The following is a 15,780-nucleotide window of genomic DNA, read 5'->3' on the forward strand; positions in this document are numbered from 1 at the left end:
TTTCCTGCCCAGCGACATGTTTTTTGTGCAGAAATGTTCTTCACTTTCTTTTTTGTTTATATTTTGTGTTCTACACGAGTGGCCAAAATTGAGGCAACACCTTCAGTTTTTCACCAATATTTAATGGACGTTTTCACTGACCTACTTGTACACACGCCCTCTTCTGTGATATGTATTCTATGTTCGTTTATAGTGACCTGGGTGTGATTTAAGACAGATATTGTGCGATTAAAATACGGTTTTTATATTTTAAAGCCAGTTTGTCATCAAAAGGTAAGCAATTACATGTTTCTGTTCTCAAAGTGTGTAAGCGGTTTCAAGAGACTGGTTCGATAAAGAATAAACCAGGTAGAGAAAAGAAGAAGGCTACAACTCCTCAGACTGATAGAAGAATTGTTAGAATCGCCCTAAATAACAGGAAATAAACTGCTGTTAACATCAACAAGGAGCTTGTCAGCACCGGAGTGACAGTGTCCGATCGGACGGTTCGACGACGACTGGTAAACGCGGAGTTAAGAGCCAGAATACCAGGTAAAAAGCAATTTTTGATTGCCTCACGGTGTGAGAAACGTCTGCAGTGGGCCAAAGAACATTGTAAATGGACCATTGAACAATGGAGAAATGTTATATGGAGCGATGAGACACGACTATCCATCTTTGGCAGCGACGGTGTCTGCTACGTTCGACAACAACCTGGAGAGGACTGTTTGCCAGAGGGTACAGTACCCACCATGAAGCATCCTCTGAGTGTTATGGTAGGGGGCTGCATGTCCAGAGATGCAGGTGGTAGGCTGCAGGTAATTGAAGGAACAGTTAATGCTGAAAAGGACATCAAGGAAGTCCTTCAGCCTAAACTCATTCCTTCGGCACATGATGTATTTAGTGAAGGGACACCGTTTATTTTTCAGCAAGATGGAGCCACATGCCATACAGCTAAAAAAGGTCTCTCTTGGTTCAAGGACAAAAACGTCCAGCTATTGAATTGGCCAGGAAACAGCCCAGATCTCAATCCTATTGAGAATCTCTGGGCTCTCCTCAAAAGAGAGGTGTCAAAACAGCGGGCTTCACACAAGCAGGAACTCATTGCAGCCATCATCAAATCATGGCTTCATATCATCACACCATCTGATTTACACAAACTGGTAGATAGCATGCCAAGTAGATGCCAGGCAGTCATCAAGGCCAAGGGCTGTCCAACTGAGTAATAACATTTAGTGTTAGATATGAAAATAGGACAAATAAATGGCTTTTCTCCCACAGTCATCTGAGTGACAATAGTGTCCAATTTGTTGACAAATGAACAAATTATTTGTATTGGCAAAATGCTAAAAATTGGGGGTGTTGCCTCAATTTTGGCCACTAGTGTATAGCGTTCCTCAGTATATTTATATGTTGCGCCCCATCACCTTTTTCATCTCTCCTTACAAGTATGCCTTGTATCTTAGCTAAAACATGGTAGTAAGTAGCATATTAGACCCTTTTATAATGGGTAGTGTAGAATCGCTGCATATTTCAGGGTTATGCGCTCCTGAGGACTCATTAGTGCTGCCCTCCTCAGGCGAAACCTGGTTGTGGCCTCGTATAATATGGGGCTAGCCGGTCTCACCTACCAGTTTGGGTCACAAACCCTTTTTCGTTTGCTTTGATGTTTTACTCATTGTTTATTAAGTTTACACCCCAAATCTCTCCTAATCCTGGAGATCAAACCTATGAAATCAATTTATGAATGATCATAACACCTCTATGAAGGGTAATCATCTCCTTCATAAATATACATTTATATGTATAAATACATATGTGGTCAATGCATAGTACTGGCATATGACTTATCACTTTCCAGGACCTTACAAAGCACCAGGAACATTGATAACAAGTGGAGGTGAGGAGATTCTGGCAACTTAATAGGAAAGGATTCTTTACAGATAGAGCAGTCAGACTGTGGAATGCCAATCACAAGATATAGTAATGGCAGATAGTATAACAGCATTTATAGAAGGGCTGGACACATTTTTAAAAAAACATGACATTGTGGGTTATAAATAATCTAGTAATAGAAAATTTATAACTTTGGAGATAGACCTAAGACATTAAAGTTCAAACTTTTTCAACCTATGTAACTATGCAAGTATGCAGAATGCACATTAGGAAAATGCTTGAAATGCAATTCCCTATAATATTATTTTACAAGTAATTTCCTCGCAATTTTCTGCTTTGTAAAATGCTAGTTATAAGCCCAATCTATGGATCTAAAAAGTGCAAAACACTCCTGAAACACTTGTAGGTATGTTCTATAATCTGTATTTCTTATGGTGCCTAAGGGAAGCCATAATGATAAGACTCTTGCTTGGTAACAAGTGCAGTTATTTGCCTCCATAATGAAAGTGAATTACCAATGATGAAAGGGTTAATACTTGGACCCTGCATCAGTAATGGCCCTTGTAGTAACCATGACAACTATTGTGAGGGCATAAACAAGTGTCATAAAGAAGATTCCATAAAAGAATGCCGCGCTGCCACGATCAGCGCCATTACTGATGATGCGCCTGAGGACCTTGAGCTTGACCACCCCACGTAATGTGCCAATGTTGGTGTAATTTGGAGGTTCTAGCAGGGAAAGGGGTTGTCTTCTTAGACACCCCGGGGGTTAAGGGAAGGTAACAGAGGGGGGGGGTCCCCAAAACAGGATCGCCTTCTGTTACCATGTACAAAGAGCTGCTCTTCTTTGGGAGTTCATGGATGGATCCTTGACTTTAATGGGTGATAAATTGGGAGGGGGAGGGGATACTCATCCTATTAGGGTTTATCCATAATGAGCAACCCCTTTAACCAAGTACCCAACTTCTTGAGAGACGGAGCTGGATCTGTAAGGGAGAAGTGGTAGATCCACCTGGGAAATCAGATCAACTAAATTCATTCCAGCAATAAATGTGGTGACAGATATCGCAGCCAGATCTCTCCCACATCCAGTTTATCACAATTATAGTCTATATTTGTTATGTCGTTCTCTGTAAATATGTACAAATTCTAAAACTCCGTCATATATCAGCACTAACTCTCTAAGCGCAAGGGAAGCGCAGCCCTCCAGCCATGGTTCTCTAGAGGTTTCCTCCACAGGGGGTTTTCCTCTCCTGAGCGCTGGAGGGTGACACTTCGTGAGTCGAGGGTTGTGCCATTTTCGGTGTCTTGTAAATTTAAATAAAGTTGAGAACGTTTGACACCTAATTGCAATGCTTTGTGTATTTATTTTGTATGTGTCTGATTCATTTTGTTTGGGATTTGGGGTCCATCAAACATCACTGAGTCATACGTCTGGACATCTGCCGCCAGCAGTTTTGCCCCAGGGGTTGCCCCTGCTCTGGGGAGTTTGATGGAGCAGAGAAGACAAGAATTACAGCACTCATCCTCAGAATAAGGACTTCTATTACAGTACTACAAGCAGCTTCCTCGCCTCATTCACACAGTGAGTATTTTTGGCACTAATTTACATCAGTATTTGTAAGCTGAAAACCAGAGGGGAACAAACACAGTGAAAAATAGTAACTGAAACACTTTCACCTCTTCTGTTTTGGATCCATTCCTGGCATCTGCTAACAAATACTGAGGCAAAATATCGCCATGGAAGTGCCCTAAATTCTTACTGACTGATTTGACTGTTTGAGTTGCAGTCAAGCAACAGAGGTTGCAAACGTTAAAGGAGTTTTCTGGTATCAAAAACCCCTGTCCCCCTTGCCATTTTTCTCTATCCTGAACCTGTGCTGCCTGCCTCGATCTCAGACTGTCTGAACTAGTCCTTGTCTTCGCTCTCCTGTGTCTGGTACCCTGGTACCTCCGGAATGCTGCTGCAGTCCCGGTGACTGCCCTGAAGTGGTACCTGGCGTCTACCGGCGGCCCAGTCTATCCTCACCACCAGAGGTTCTAGTGGAGACCCAGTAGACACCTAGTCACAATCCTCCCGTGGGGCAGTGGGTCCATATCCACAAGAATTACACCCACATAGCAAATGTAGTACCAATATTCAAGAAAGGGATAACATCTGAGCCTGGAATTTATAGGCCGGTAAGTTTAACTTGTACTGTGGGCAACATCTTTGTGGGTTTTCTAAGAGATACTAACCTGGAGCACCTCAATAAGAATAACCTATACATATGATTATGAGGGATCTGTCCTGCAAACTAATCTGAAAAGATTCTATGGGAGGTAAGTTCTAGGTTGGACCAGGGAAACTTAGTGGATGTTGTCTATCTGGACTTTTCAAAGGCATTTGATACGGTGCCATACAACAGGTTGGTACATAAAAATTTTCAATATATTATATGGTAATCTTGCTCCACGAAAGAACAAGTCCTTGTGTGGTCGATGGAAAAAAATCAAGGAAAATATCAGTGATGCGGTCATTACCTCTTAACAGCTCCATTTCGTACTTGTTCTCTAGTCCCTCCATGGCCACGGTGATAAAAAATTCCCTGAAAAGCTCATTATTCTAATAAAAAAAAATGCAAAGTAAGGAGCTGACACAAAGGAGAGCAGACAGCTCGTATGTCAGAATAAGCAATTGCAGTTACCTTAATTTTCTCAAAGGTGCCATTAATCACTAGGTCGTACGCCGTGCAGCCGCCTCCACCTGTAGGACAAAGTGCACAAGGACTTAGATACTTTGCGGTGCCGACTCAATCCATTGACCTTAGTAGGGCTGCTATGAATAAGTGGTATAAGTTCTTAAAGGGGAATCCAAGTAGTGGACAATCCCTTTAAGTCCCAAATCTAAACCAAAAAAGTTCAAAAGTCAACAACAAGATGTCAAACTGAAGTGGACCTACCAGAACCTGTGGAGATGGCACCTTCGACCATTGAGGATTAGTAAGTTGTAATACTTGCTATTTTAACCCCTTTAAAGGGTATCTCAGGACTACCCCTTTAAAAAGAGACGCGCTGTATTAAAAAAAAAAAAAAAAAAAAAAAAGTAGTATTATCAACTTCAACATGGGGCTCTCCAAGGCTCATGGGGACTCGATAGCCGGAGGGATCATCGGATTCCAGTATGCTGACTAACTCCTGCTCCGTCAGGTCCGGGGGCGCTGGGATCTGGTTTGACTTGCAGATGTTAAAGATTTTGGTATTTTTGGATGTGCGAGTTTTAATGCAGAAACCTAACACCGAAATAAAAACAAAAAGTGAACAAAAACAATAAAATCGGCAAAAGCCAAGCAGCATTTACATGTAATCAACTGCTTAAGAAAAAACAATGTGACCCCCACATTGGTTGCATCATGTGACCGCTGTAGTCATTAAGACCCCACCTTCATCAGCATCTGTTCATACAGCGCTTCCATGTTTGTGTTCATTTCTGCAGACAGCAGCGACTTGTCAGACGCCATTTTTTCAGTCAAAGATGTTTTCTTTGTCATTTGTAACTTTCTCCCTCCATAGTCTATATGCACCATCTATATGGATCACCTACATATGGTTAATCAATATGAGGATACTACGAGCAACAATTAAATTGGACCAAGAAAATAGATTTTCGTACTGACAGAATCGTGTTGCAATTATAGGAAAATGTTACTGCTTACTCTAACACATTTTTGCATTATTAAGTAGTTGCGTTACTATACTTGTCTTAATGCATTGCTGTGTTGTTCTCTTTGGCGAGCACGTGGGTGCTGTGCCTCCCCTTGCCTCTGCGTCATGCACGGCATCTGTCTGGTGTCTGCGCATGTTGGGGGGCCATGGCAACGAGTCCTGGTTCCCTGTCATGCGTGGTTCACCTTGATGGCCGTGCGTGACGTATCTGGCTCGGGCGGTTCAGCGTGCATACGCTGATGGTCCAGGAGATGATTAGGGCCTGCGGTCACGTGACTGGAACGGACCAAAGTTTATTTAAACAGACATGGAAGGTCCTATTAAGCAATCCCCCCCGAGGAATCCTTAGGATATACCACGCGAAACACGCATTGGGGTCCTTGTTTATTCTGGTGCTGATCTAATATGGGTAAGAGTGCAATATAATTCTTTAGCTTTTTTTCATAGGGCACTATAGGCCATATGACACGTGGTACATATCCATAGTGATGAAATATGCCATAATTTTGTACCAGTGCATAAATGACTTGAATACTAGCACTTCTTGTACTTTGTCCCAATAGATATTTAACATCTATTATTATGTTGTATATGTGTCACCCAGTTTGGTTGTCTGTGTGTCGTCCTTTTTAATCATGTATGTCTTTTCTGTATATTGTTTACAATAAAGTTTTTTGATTCTTTGCCATATACTCTGTATTTGGTTAGTTTTTGCTATATAACAGCAGAAACAAGTCCGGGGGCGCCTCCCGCCAGGGAAAATATAGAAATAGTCCTTGGATGAGTTCAATGGATCCAGCAGATGAGGGACACAACACAGTCCCACGTGGCAGCTTCTATCAATCCACACATGCCACGAGGATCTGGCCGCAGCCTGAGACCCTCCAGCATCGGGAGGCCCCACACAACTGACTGGGCCAAACATGAGTCTATTGTTCTGTCTACTGGGATCAGCCCCTGGATGGGGGAAGGTTTCACACCCTCTAGATGCAACAAGAGATGTTGACCTAGGCCTGATAACATTACAGTCCATGAACACAGTGGAGGGACACGCTGTTAGGCTGTGTGCCCACGATGCGTTTAAGCACCGGCAAAAACGCTGCAGAAATGCTTAAACGCATGGTAGAAGGCCTGCCATGTTCCCTAATGATAATCCGTGCTGTGCAGATGCTGCGGATTATCATTCCGGAAAAATACGCAGCATGTCCGTTAGTTTTGCGGACATGCAGCGTAATTGCCATAATTGACTTGCATTGAAACGCATATTATCCGTGTCAGCACATTTGCACACACGGATAATATGCATTTCTATGTGCGGATGGCACCCGGGTGTGGAGGACAGGAGACTCTCCTCCGGACCTGGGTACCATAGAACCTGTGAAAAAAAGAATAAAATAAAAAATAAATATTATACTTACCTTCTGATGGCCCCCGCTCTCCTTGTCTTCACTTGCCGGCAGCGTGCTGTGGACTGAAGGACCTGCGCTGACGTCCTTTAGTCATGTGACAGCAGGTCCTTCAGTGTACCGCGAGCTGCGGACAAAAACGCAGCACTACCAATTATTTTGCGCAAGCGCTGCGTTTTCGCCGCCAGTGACTTGCATTAGAAAGCATGCATTCCGCTTCACTAGATAATCACATGCGGAATACAAGCGTTCAATGTGCGGATGGTACCCAGGTCTAGAGGAGAGAAGACTCTCCTCCGGACCCGGGTACCATAGACACTGAAAAAAAAAATAACATTTATTTTTTATTTTATATTTACCTTCTGGCGGCCCCCGCTGCGCTCGTCCTCCCATGCCGGCAGATCGCGATGGACTGAAGGACCTGCGCTGACGTCATAGTCATGTGACAGGTCACACGACACTGACGTCGGCAGGTCCTTCAGTGTACCACGATCTGCCGGCAGCCAGAACGGAGCAAAGCAAGACACCGGGGGCCATCAGAGGGTAAGTATAGATTTTTTTTTTTATTTTTAAATTTTTAACCATTCTTTTACGGTCACACTATATAAATCCATGCCGGTTGCATGGATTTATATAGTGTGACCAAGTTGTCAAGCACTTTCCAAGTGATGCTAAAATCGCTTGGAAAGCGCTTGTCAACCCGCATGCGGAAATGCAAATGAACGCTTCACATCCGCATGTCCCTGGCAGGAAAACGCATGTACACTCCGCATGTGCAATACGCATGTACAATCCGCATGCGGAAACTGAGCATTTCTGCATCGTGGGCACATAGCCTTACACTAAAGCAGGTTACATTACATAGAGTACATGAACACAGGCTGGGGAGGGACACACTGTTACTGTCATATTGGATAAAACATAAGATGCTGAGGTTAGGACCACCAGGGACCCCAATGTTACTTAGGAAAGACTATGTCCATGTTTGATAAAATAATTTTCACGTATGCTTAGCACAGGTCTGTCCGTCCATTTATGGATTCTGTATGGGACTAATAAAAATAGGCCATCACAGCACTCGGCTATGTCATTTATGTACATAAATGCATACAAAATATTAACTACTCGAGCTAAATTGCTGCATTGTCACCTTAAAGAACTATGCACCTGATTAATGTCTTGATGAGAGGGCGGAGGTGAAGGACGCAGCTCCTGATTCATTAAGAGACATATTCATCAGAAGCGTCTGATGACTGGACAGCGCCTCCATGCTATGCCACTTACTGGAGGAGAATTTGTAGCGACCACCGCTGCTCATGATGAAGTTGCCAAACAGCAGTCATCACAACCCTGCCCACTTACCGATAAAAATGCCATTAGAAAGGAAAAAGTTGCAACATTTTTACATAGTCTTCAGTTGCATCCAAATTATACGATTGAGCATTTTATGACAGAATTCTGGAGTAAAAACTATGATGAATAGGGTCCTATGGGTTTTGTTCTGTTTAAGCTGAGTTGATGCAGGTCTGTGCTATGACGTCAATTCAAGTTAAACCCTTTTACCTACAGGTGCATCTCACTAAATTAGAATATCATCAAAAAGTTACTTTGTCAGTTCTTCAATACAAAAAGTGAAACTCATATATAGAGTCATTACACACAGTGATCTATTTCAAGTGTTTATTTTTGTTAATGTTGATTATGGCTTACAGCCAATGAAAACACGACAGTCATTATCTCAGTAAATTAGAATACTTTTATAACAGCTTGAAAAATTATTTTAAAACCGAAATGTTATCCTACTGAAATGTACGGTCAGTAAATGCCCTCAATACTTGGTCGGGCTCCTTGTGCATCAATTACTGCATCAATGTGGCATGGAGGCGATCAGCCTGTGGCCCTGCTGAGGTGTTATGGAAGCCCAGGTGGCTTTGATAGCAGCCTTCAGCTCGTCTGCATTGTTGGCTCTGGTCTCTCATCTTCCTCTTGACAATACCCCATACATTCTCTTCTCTATAATAGATTCTCTATAATAGATTCTCTATGGGGTTAAGGTCAGGCGAGTTTGCTGCCAATCAAGCACAGTGATACTGTTGTGTGTAAACCAGGTACGGGTACTTTTGGCCATGTGGACAGGGGCCAAGTCCTGCTGGAGAATGACATTTCCAACTCCAAAAAGCTTGTCGGCAGAGGGAAGCATGAAGTGCTGTAAAATGTCCTGGTAGACGGCTGCGCTGACTTTGGTCTTGATAAAACACAGTGGACCTACACCAGCAGATGACATGGCTCCCCACTCTTTCCACTCTTCCTCCAGACTCTGAGACCTTGTGGAGTGTGTCAATGACTGCCTTCTGGACATTTGTCAAGTCACCAGTCTTCTCCATGATTGTGGAGCCTACTGAAACAGACTAAGGGACCTTGTTAAAGGCTTAGGAAGCCTTTGCAGGTGTATTTTGTTAATTATTCTAATTTACTGAGATAATGACTTTTGTGTTTTCATTGGCTATAAGCCATAATCATCAACATTAACAGAAATAAACACTTGAAATAGATGACTCTGTCTGTAATGACTCTATACGAGTTTCACTTTTTGTATTGAAGAACTGAAATCAATTAACTTTTTGATGATATTCTAATTTAGTGAGATGCACCTGTATTTTTAGAATTATCACACCAGTACACCTGTTTTCTCATTTGCAAGATTTAAGTTAACCTTGTATGATATCATTTGTGAATGTCCTTATACTTTCAAGCAGAACCTAGAAACCCCACAATGCAATAACCCATCTATCACTATAAGCCCTCCGTTTTCCATGGATATCCATATTATGGACTGTGTATGACGCGCCCCTGGGCCTGTGTCGCGCTGCGCAGGCGAGAGCTTACCCGGAGCCGGATCTGTTGAGGGTTGTAGTCTCGTGGCGGTGACCCGGTCCGTGCCCAGGGAGTCAAACTGGACGGCAGTCTATTGGTAGAAAATGGTTGATGACTACGCCACCCGTTGAGTGCAGCCAGGGGGCTGCTGCTGCAGGGCAGACCGCTGAGGCCGGTGGAAGGATGGTGCAGCGTGATAGTATAACCCCCAACGGGAGGGGTATGGCCTCAGGGCAGCCGACGTGGATGATGGGGGTAGCAGGAACCACTCAGAGACGGTACGGTGGAGTTCAGGGTCTTTACTGGTAACCACGATAGACCCTCCCGGAGTACTTGCTAGCGAACGGGGCCTGGTCAGTCCTTGAGCAGATGGGATCTCCCCTGGCCAGGCGTAGTTGTAGGCCTCCCAAACTGACTGTTCTCTTCTGGCTACCTTGCTAGAAGCTGATGTAAGTAGCCCACGTCCCTGAGTGTACCGTGTGGTGCTCACCCGTATGGCCGGTGACTCGGGGCCTTCTAATGGCTTCCGCTCCACGATGGTGGTGCTGGTCCCACGCGTGTGACCGTGCCTTCGGGCTTCTGGGCCAGAGGACCTGAAATCCCCTGCCTGACGGATTCTGCTGCTGGGTAGGAGTTAGTCCCCACAGCCTCGGACTCCGGGTCCGGTAAAGAATCTTCTTAGTCAGGGCGAGCTCTGCAGCTGCCAGCCCCTGACTCCTTGTAACTCTGCTGTTTCCTATGCTGCTTCTTGTCTCTACTCTCCTTGTCTCTTAACCCTGCTTCAGCCCTGGGTTTATATAGGGGGAAGTCCTTCCCCTCCCAAGACTGGGCAGGAGGTGTGGCATGCACAGGATCCCTGACCAAAGGACCTCCCACCTGCTCTCAGACGTAATATCACTATCACTGTGACAACCAGACCCCTGGGGTGTCACATGTATACGTTTCTTATGCCTGAACTGCGCACCCCTTGGTGAAGACAGTGAGTTTTTTGGGGGTAGCTTATGGTCGGCTCAGGATATGAACACCCCCTGATCTGCTTGAAAATATAACTGAAATAAAATGTTGAGAAAAAATTTAAAATATCACGTTGACCCTTCAAGTCACTGTCTTGTAAATCTTTATCACTTCTCCACAGAATAGGTGATTGGTCTGAAATCACTCGGGGTGTAAAGAGAATCTGTCATCACAGAATAACTAATCAAACCAATCGCAGCCCCTCAGTATATCATGGCACCCTGTATTTTGATTGGCAGCTGTAGCTTTATAGACTCGAGTGGGGGTCTCAAACATTTGGCCACAGAGGCTGCTTGAGGTCCTCAAAAAATCCACTTCAATCCAATGTGGTAAATTATGAGGACTGTGCTGCTGCGCTCTGTTATGTTTCTCCCTGCGAAGCTCCACTCACTCTTTGAAAAACTGAATTCCAGTCACCTCAGCACCAAACAGTACAGTTTGGAGGCTACATGGAGATCCTCAAAATACCCACTCCGATCTAGACGGCTCACTAGTGAATCAGCTAGAATGGAGTTGCTCAAATGAGGTCCTCAAAAAATCCACTCCAATGCAATGTTGTAAATTATGAGGACTCTGTTGCTGCGCTCTGTTACGTTATTCCCCGCATAAAACTGAACGATCAGCGCTGTGTGTGATTATTTATATTACAAAAAGCGATAATAAAATGCAATTTTGATTAATTATGAAAAAAATAAAATTTTGCCCTTTGGAAATACATAATAAATATAACAGTTTCAGCAAGTAGCTAAAAAATAAAAACATGAAATCATTACAATTATAAAGCGGATATATATCTACAATGTGTGTACATTCCAATTCCACTACATTGCAGGCTATGAGGATCCAGGAATCTGCTCCATTTTGGACATTGGGGTTGTTTTTTTGAGGAACATCACTGTAGAACAGTGGTTCTTAACCGGGGTTCGGTGAGTCGGTCTCAGGGTTTGGCGGAGCCTCCGCCACGGAGGTCAAGACACACCCGACTCATTAAGTAAATTCGTGATGACCCGCCCCGCTTGGCCATCACTTGCTGCAGATGATCACGTTACATTAAATGGCCAATCAGTGCTGCGGGGAATTTAGTGTGCTCAGTAATCCATACTAACTATGTCGAGCAAAAAAAGAAAGTGGTCGGACGAATATGTACAACATGGATTCACATGCATCACGGAACGTGATGGCAATCAGCGTCCTATCTGCATGATTTGCAATGCCAAGTTGAGCAACTCTAGTCTCGCACCGGCAAAACTGAAGGAACACTTCTTGAAGCTGAATGGAGATGGGGAATACAAGAACACAACGCTTGCTGAATTCAAGGTGAAAAGAGCCAGATTTGATGAAAGGACCACTCTGCCTGCTCTTGGATTTGTACCCGTGAACAAACCGATCCTCACCGCATCGTACGAAGTTGCTTACCTGATCGCAAAGCAGGGCAAGCCGCACACCATCGGTGAAACACTCATAAAACAAGCAGCGTTAAAGATGGCGAATCTGATACTCGGAACAGCGGCCAAAGGTAAATTATCTCAAAGTCCTCTTTCAAATGACACCATCAGTGACAGAATAGAGTTCATGAGTAAAGACATCTTGGCTCAAGTAGTTGCAGATCTAATTTCAAGTCCGGCAAAATTCAGTCTTCAACTCGACGAGACCACAGACGTTTCTAATCTAAGCCAGCTTGCTGTTTTCGTGCGCTATGTGAAAGACAACATGATAAAAGAAGAGTTTTATTTTGTAAGCCTCTTACAACAACAACTAAGGCAGCCGATGGAAAGAAGCTTGTTGATGACTTCCTCAGAGACAACAATCTTTCATGGGATATGGTTTCTGCAGTTTGTACGGAGGGAGCTCCAGTCATGCTGGGAAGAAAGTCTGGTTTTGGTGCCCTAGTAAAAGCCGATGCACCACACATCATTGCTACCCGTTGCGTTGGCACAGGCATGCGTTGGCAACAAAAACCTTGCCTCCAAAAATGGCAGAAGTATTAAAAACTGTAGTGGAATGTGTGAACTATGTGCGAAATAGTGCTCTGAGGCACCGCATCTTCAGTGAGCTGTGTAAAGAAATAGACTCTGAATTCGAGGTACTCCTGTACCATTCTATACCGCATGCAGAATAATTAGTTGGCTCTCAAGCTGCATAGGCTTGAAAGCTGACTACCAATTAAGTAAATCTGGTGATGTGCATCTCTGTAATGAGGAGGGGTGTTGACTAATGACATCAACACCTTATATAAGGTGTGCTTAATTATTAGGCAACTTCCTTTCCTTTGGCAAAATGGGTCAGAAGACAGATTTGACAGGCTCTGAAAAGTCCAAAATTGTGAGATGTCTTGCAGAGGGATGCAGCAGTCTTGAAGTTTCCAAACTTTTGAAGCGTGATCACCGAACAATCAAGCGTTTCATGGCAAATAGCCAACAGGGTCGCAAGAAGCGTGTTGGCCAAAAAAAGGCGCAAAATAACTGTCCATGAATTGAGGAAAATCAAGCGTGAAGCTGCCAAGATGCCATTCGTCACCAGTTTTGCCATATTTCAGAGCTGCAACGTTACTGGAGTATCAAAAAGCACAAGGTGTGCGATACTCAGGGACATGGCCAAGGTAAGGAAAGCTGAAAAACGACCACCTTTGAACAAGAAACATAAGATAAAACGTCAAGAATGGGCCAAGAAATATCTTAAGACTGATTTTTCAAAGGTTTTATGGACTGATGAAATGAGAGTGACTCTTGATGGGCCAGATGGATGATGGGCCAGAGGCTGGATCAGTAAAAGGCAGAGAGCTCCACTCCGACTCAGACGCCAGCAAGGTGGAAGTGGGGTACTGGTATGGGCTGGTATCAAAGATGAACTTGTGCGACCTTTTCGGGTTGAGGATGAAGTGAAGCTCAACTCCCAGACCTACTGCCAGTTTCTGGAAGACAACTTCTTCAAGCAGTGGTACAGGAAGAAGTCGGTATCGTTCAAGAAAAACATGATTTTCATGCAGGACATTGCTCCATCACATGCATCCAACTACTCCACAGCATGGCTGGCCAGTAAAGGTCTAAAAGATGAAAAAATAATGACATGGCCCCCTTGTTCACCTGATCTGAACCCCATAGAGAACCTGTGGTCCATCATAAAATGTGAGATCTCCAGGGAGGGAAAACAGTACACCTCTCAGAACAGTGTCTGGGAGGCTGTGTGTTGATCGAAAACAGATCAAGCAACTGACAGAATATATGGATGGAAGGCTGTTGAGTGTCATCATAAAGAAAGGTGGTTATATTGATCACTAATTTTTTTGGTTTTTGTTTTTGCATGTCAGAAATGTTTATTTCTAAATTTTGTGCAATGATATTGGTTTACCTGGTGAAAATAAAGAAGTGAGATGGGATTATATTTGGTTTTTATTAAGTTGCCTAATAATTCTGCACAGTAATAGTTACCTGCACAAACAGATATCCTCCTAAGATAGCGAAATCTAAAAAAAAAAAAAAAACACTCCAACTTCCAAAAATATTAAGCTTGGATATTTATGAGTCTTTTGGGTTGGTTGAGAACATAGTTGTTGATTAATAATAAAAACAATCCTCTAAAATACAGCTTGCTTAATAATTCTGCACACGGTGTAATGTTCGGTGGTTATCCCGGGGACAGGTGCTGAATCGTGTTTTTGCCATGCGTGTGGAATTAGCCCTGTTTTTGCAAGAGCACCAACATTGTCATGCAGATTGCTTCAAAAAAAAGTTCATTCTCATTTTAGCGTACATGGGTGATATATTTGCAGCTCTAAATCATCTCAATCAGCAAATGCAGGGTGGTGGAGTCAACATCATGGAAGCAGAAGAAAACCTGAAGGCTTTTCAAAAAAAAACTACCGTTATGGAAACGACAAACAGAGAACAATAAATTCGCAAACTTTCCCCTTCTGGACGACTGTGTAAGTAAGATCGAAGATGTGTCTTAAATCGGAGACATTTCTGTATCCATGGAACTGAAGCAAACAATTGCCACGCACTTAGATGAGCTTGCAAAGTCTCTCGACGGATATTTCCCTACAAGAGAGTCATATCCAGCATGGGTGAGACAGCCGTTCACGTTTACTGTTGAGACAGCAGATGTCAATTATGAATACCTCGACTAAATCATTGAAATTCAGCAGAGCCAGGTTCAACAGCAACTTTACAGAACAACAACTCTCTCATCGTTTTGGTGTCGACAGTTGGAAAAGTACCCAATTATTGCTAAGAAAGCCCTGGAATTTTTTATACCATTTGTTACAACATATCTCTGCGAACAATCCTTTTCGAGGATGCTGGACATAAAAACAAAGAAAAGGAACAGACTTTGCTGTGAAAATTACATGAGAGTAGCACTTGCCAAGGTGAAGCCACGCATATCTGAACTGGTCTCTCAAAAACAACAGCCGAATTCACACTGATTTGCAGGTATGTAATTTGTTGTGAGTTCATGCACTGTGTTGGTTTTGTTCTTTGATCAAGGTGATGTTCATGCACGGTTCATTTTGTGTACCAGTAAAAAAACATATACCTATGTCTTGAATTTGGAAAAAAATCATATTTGATTTATCACTAAAGAAGGGTTCGGTTAATGTGCATTTGAAACTGCTGGGTTCGGTACCTCAAACAAGGTTAAGAACCACTGCTGTAGAAACTGAACTGTCTAGAATGGAGAAGCTGCAGAGAGATCATCAAAAGATCAACTCCGATCCAGTCACCTCACCAGTGAATCAGCTAGAGTGGAGCTGCTAAAATGAGGTCCTCAAAAACATGTGACTACAGTGAGGCCTCAAAAATTCAACTCCGATCTAGTCACCTCAGCAGTGAACCATCTAGAGTGGAGATACTGGAATGAGGACCACAAAATATCCACTCCGATCCAGTCACTTCAGTGCTGAGCCGTC

Source organism: Phyllobates terribilis, unplaced genomic scaffold (assembly GCF_046119375.1).
Source record: "Phyllobates terribilis strain yellow unplaced genomic scaffold, ASM4611937v1 Scaffold_10__3_contigs__length_209671492, whole genome shotgun sequence".
Lineage (NCBI taxonomy): Eukaryota > Metazoa > Chordata > Amphibia > Anura > Dendrobatidae > Phyllobates > Phyllobates terribilis.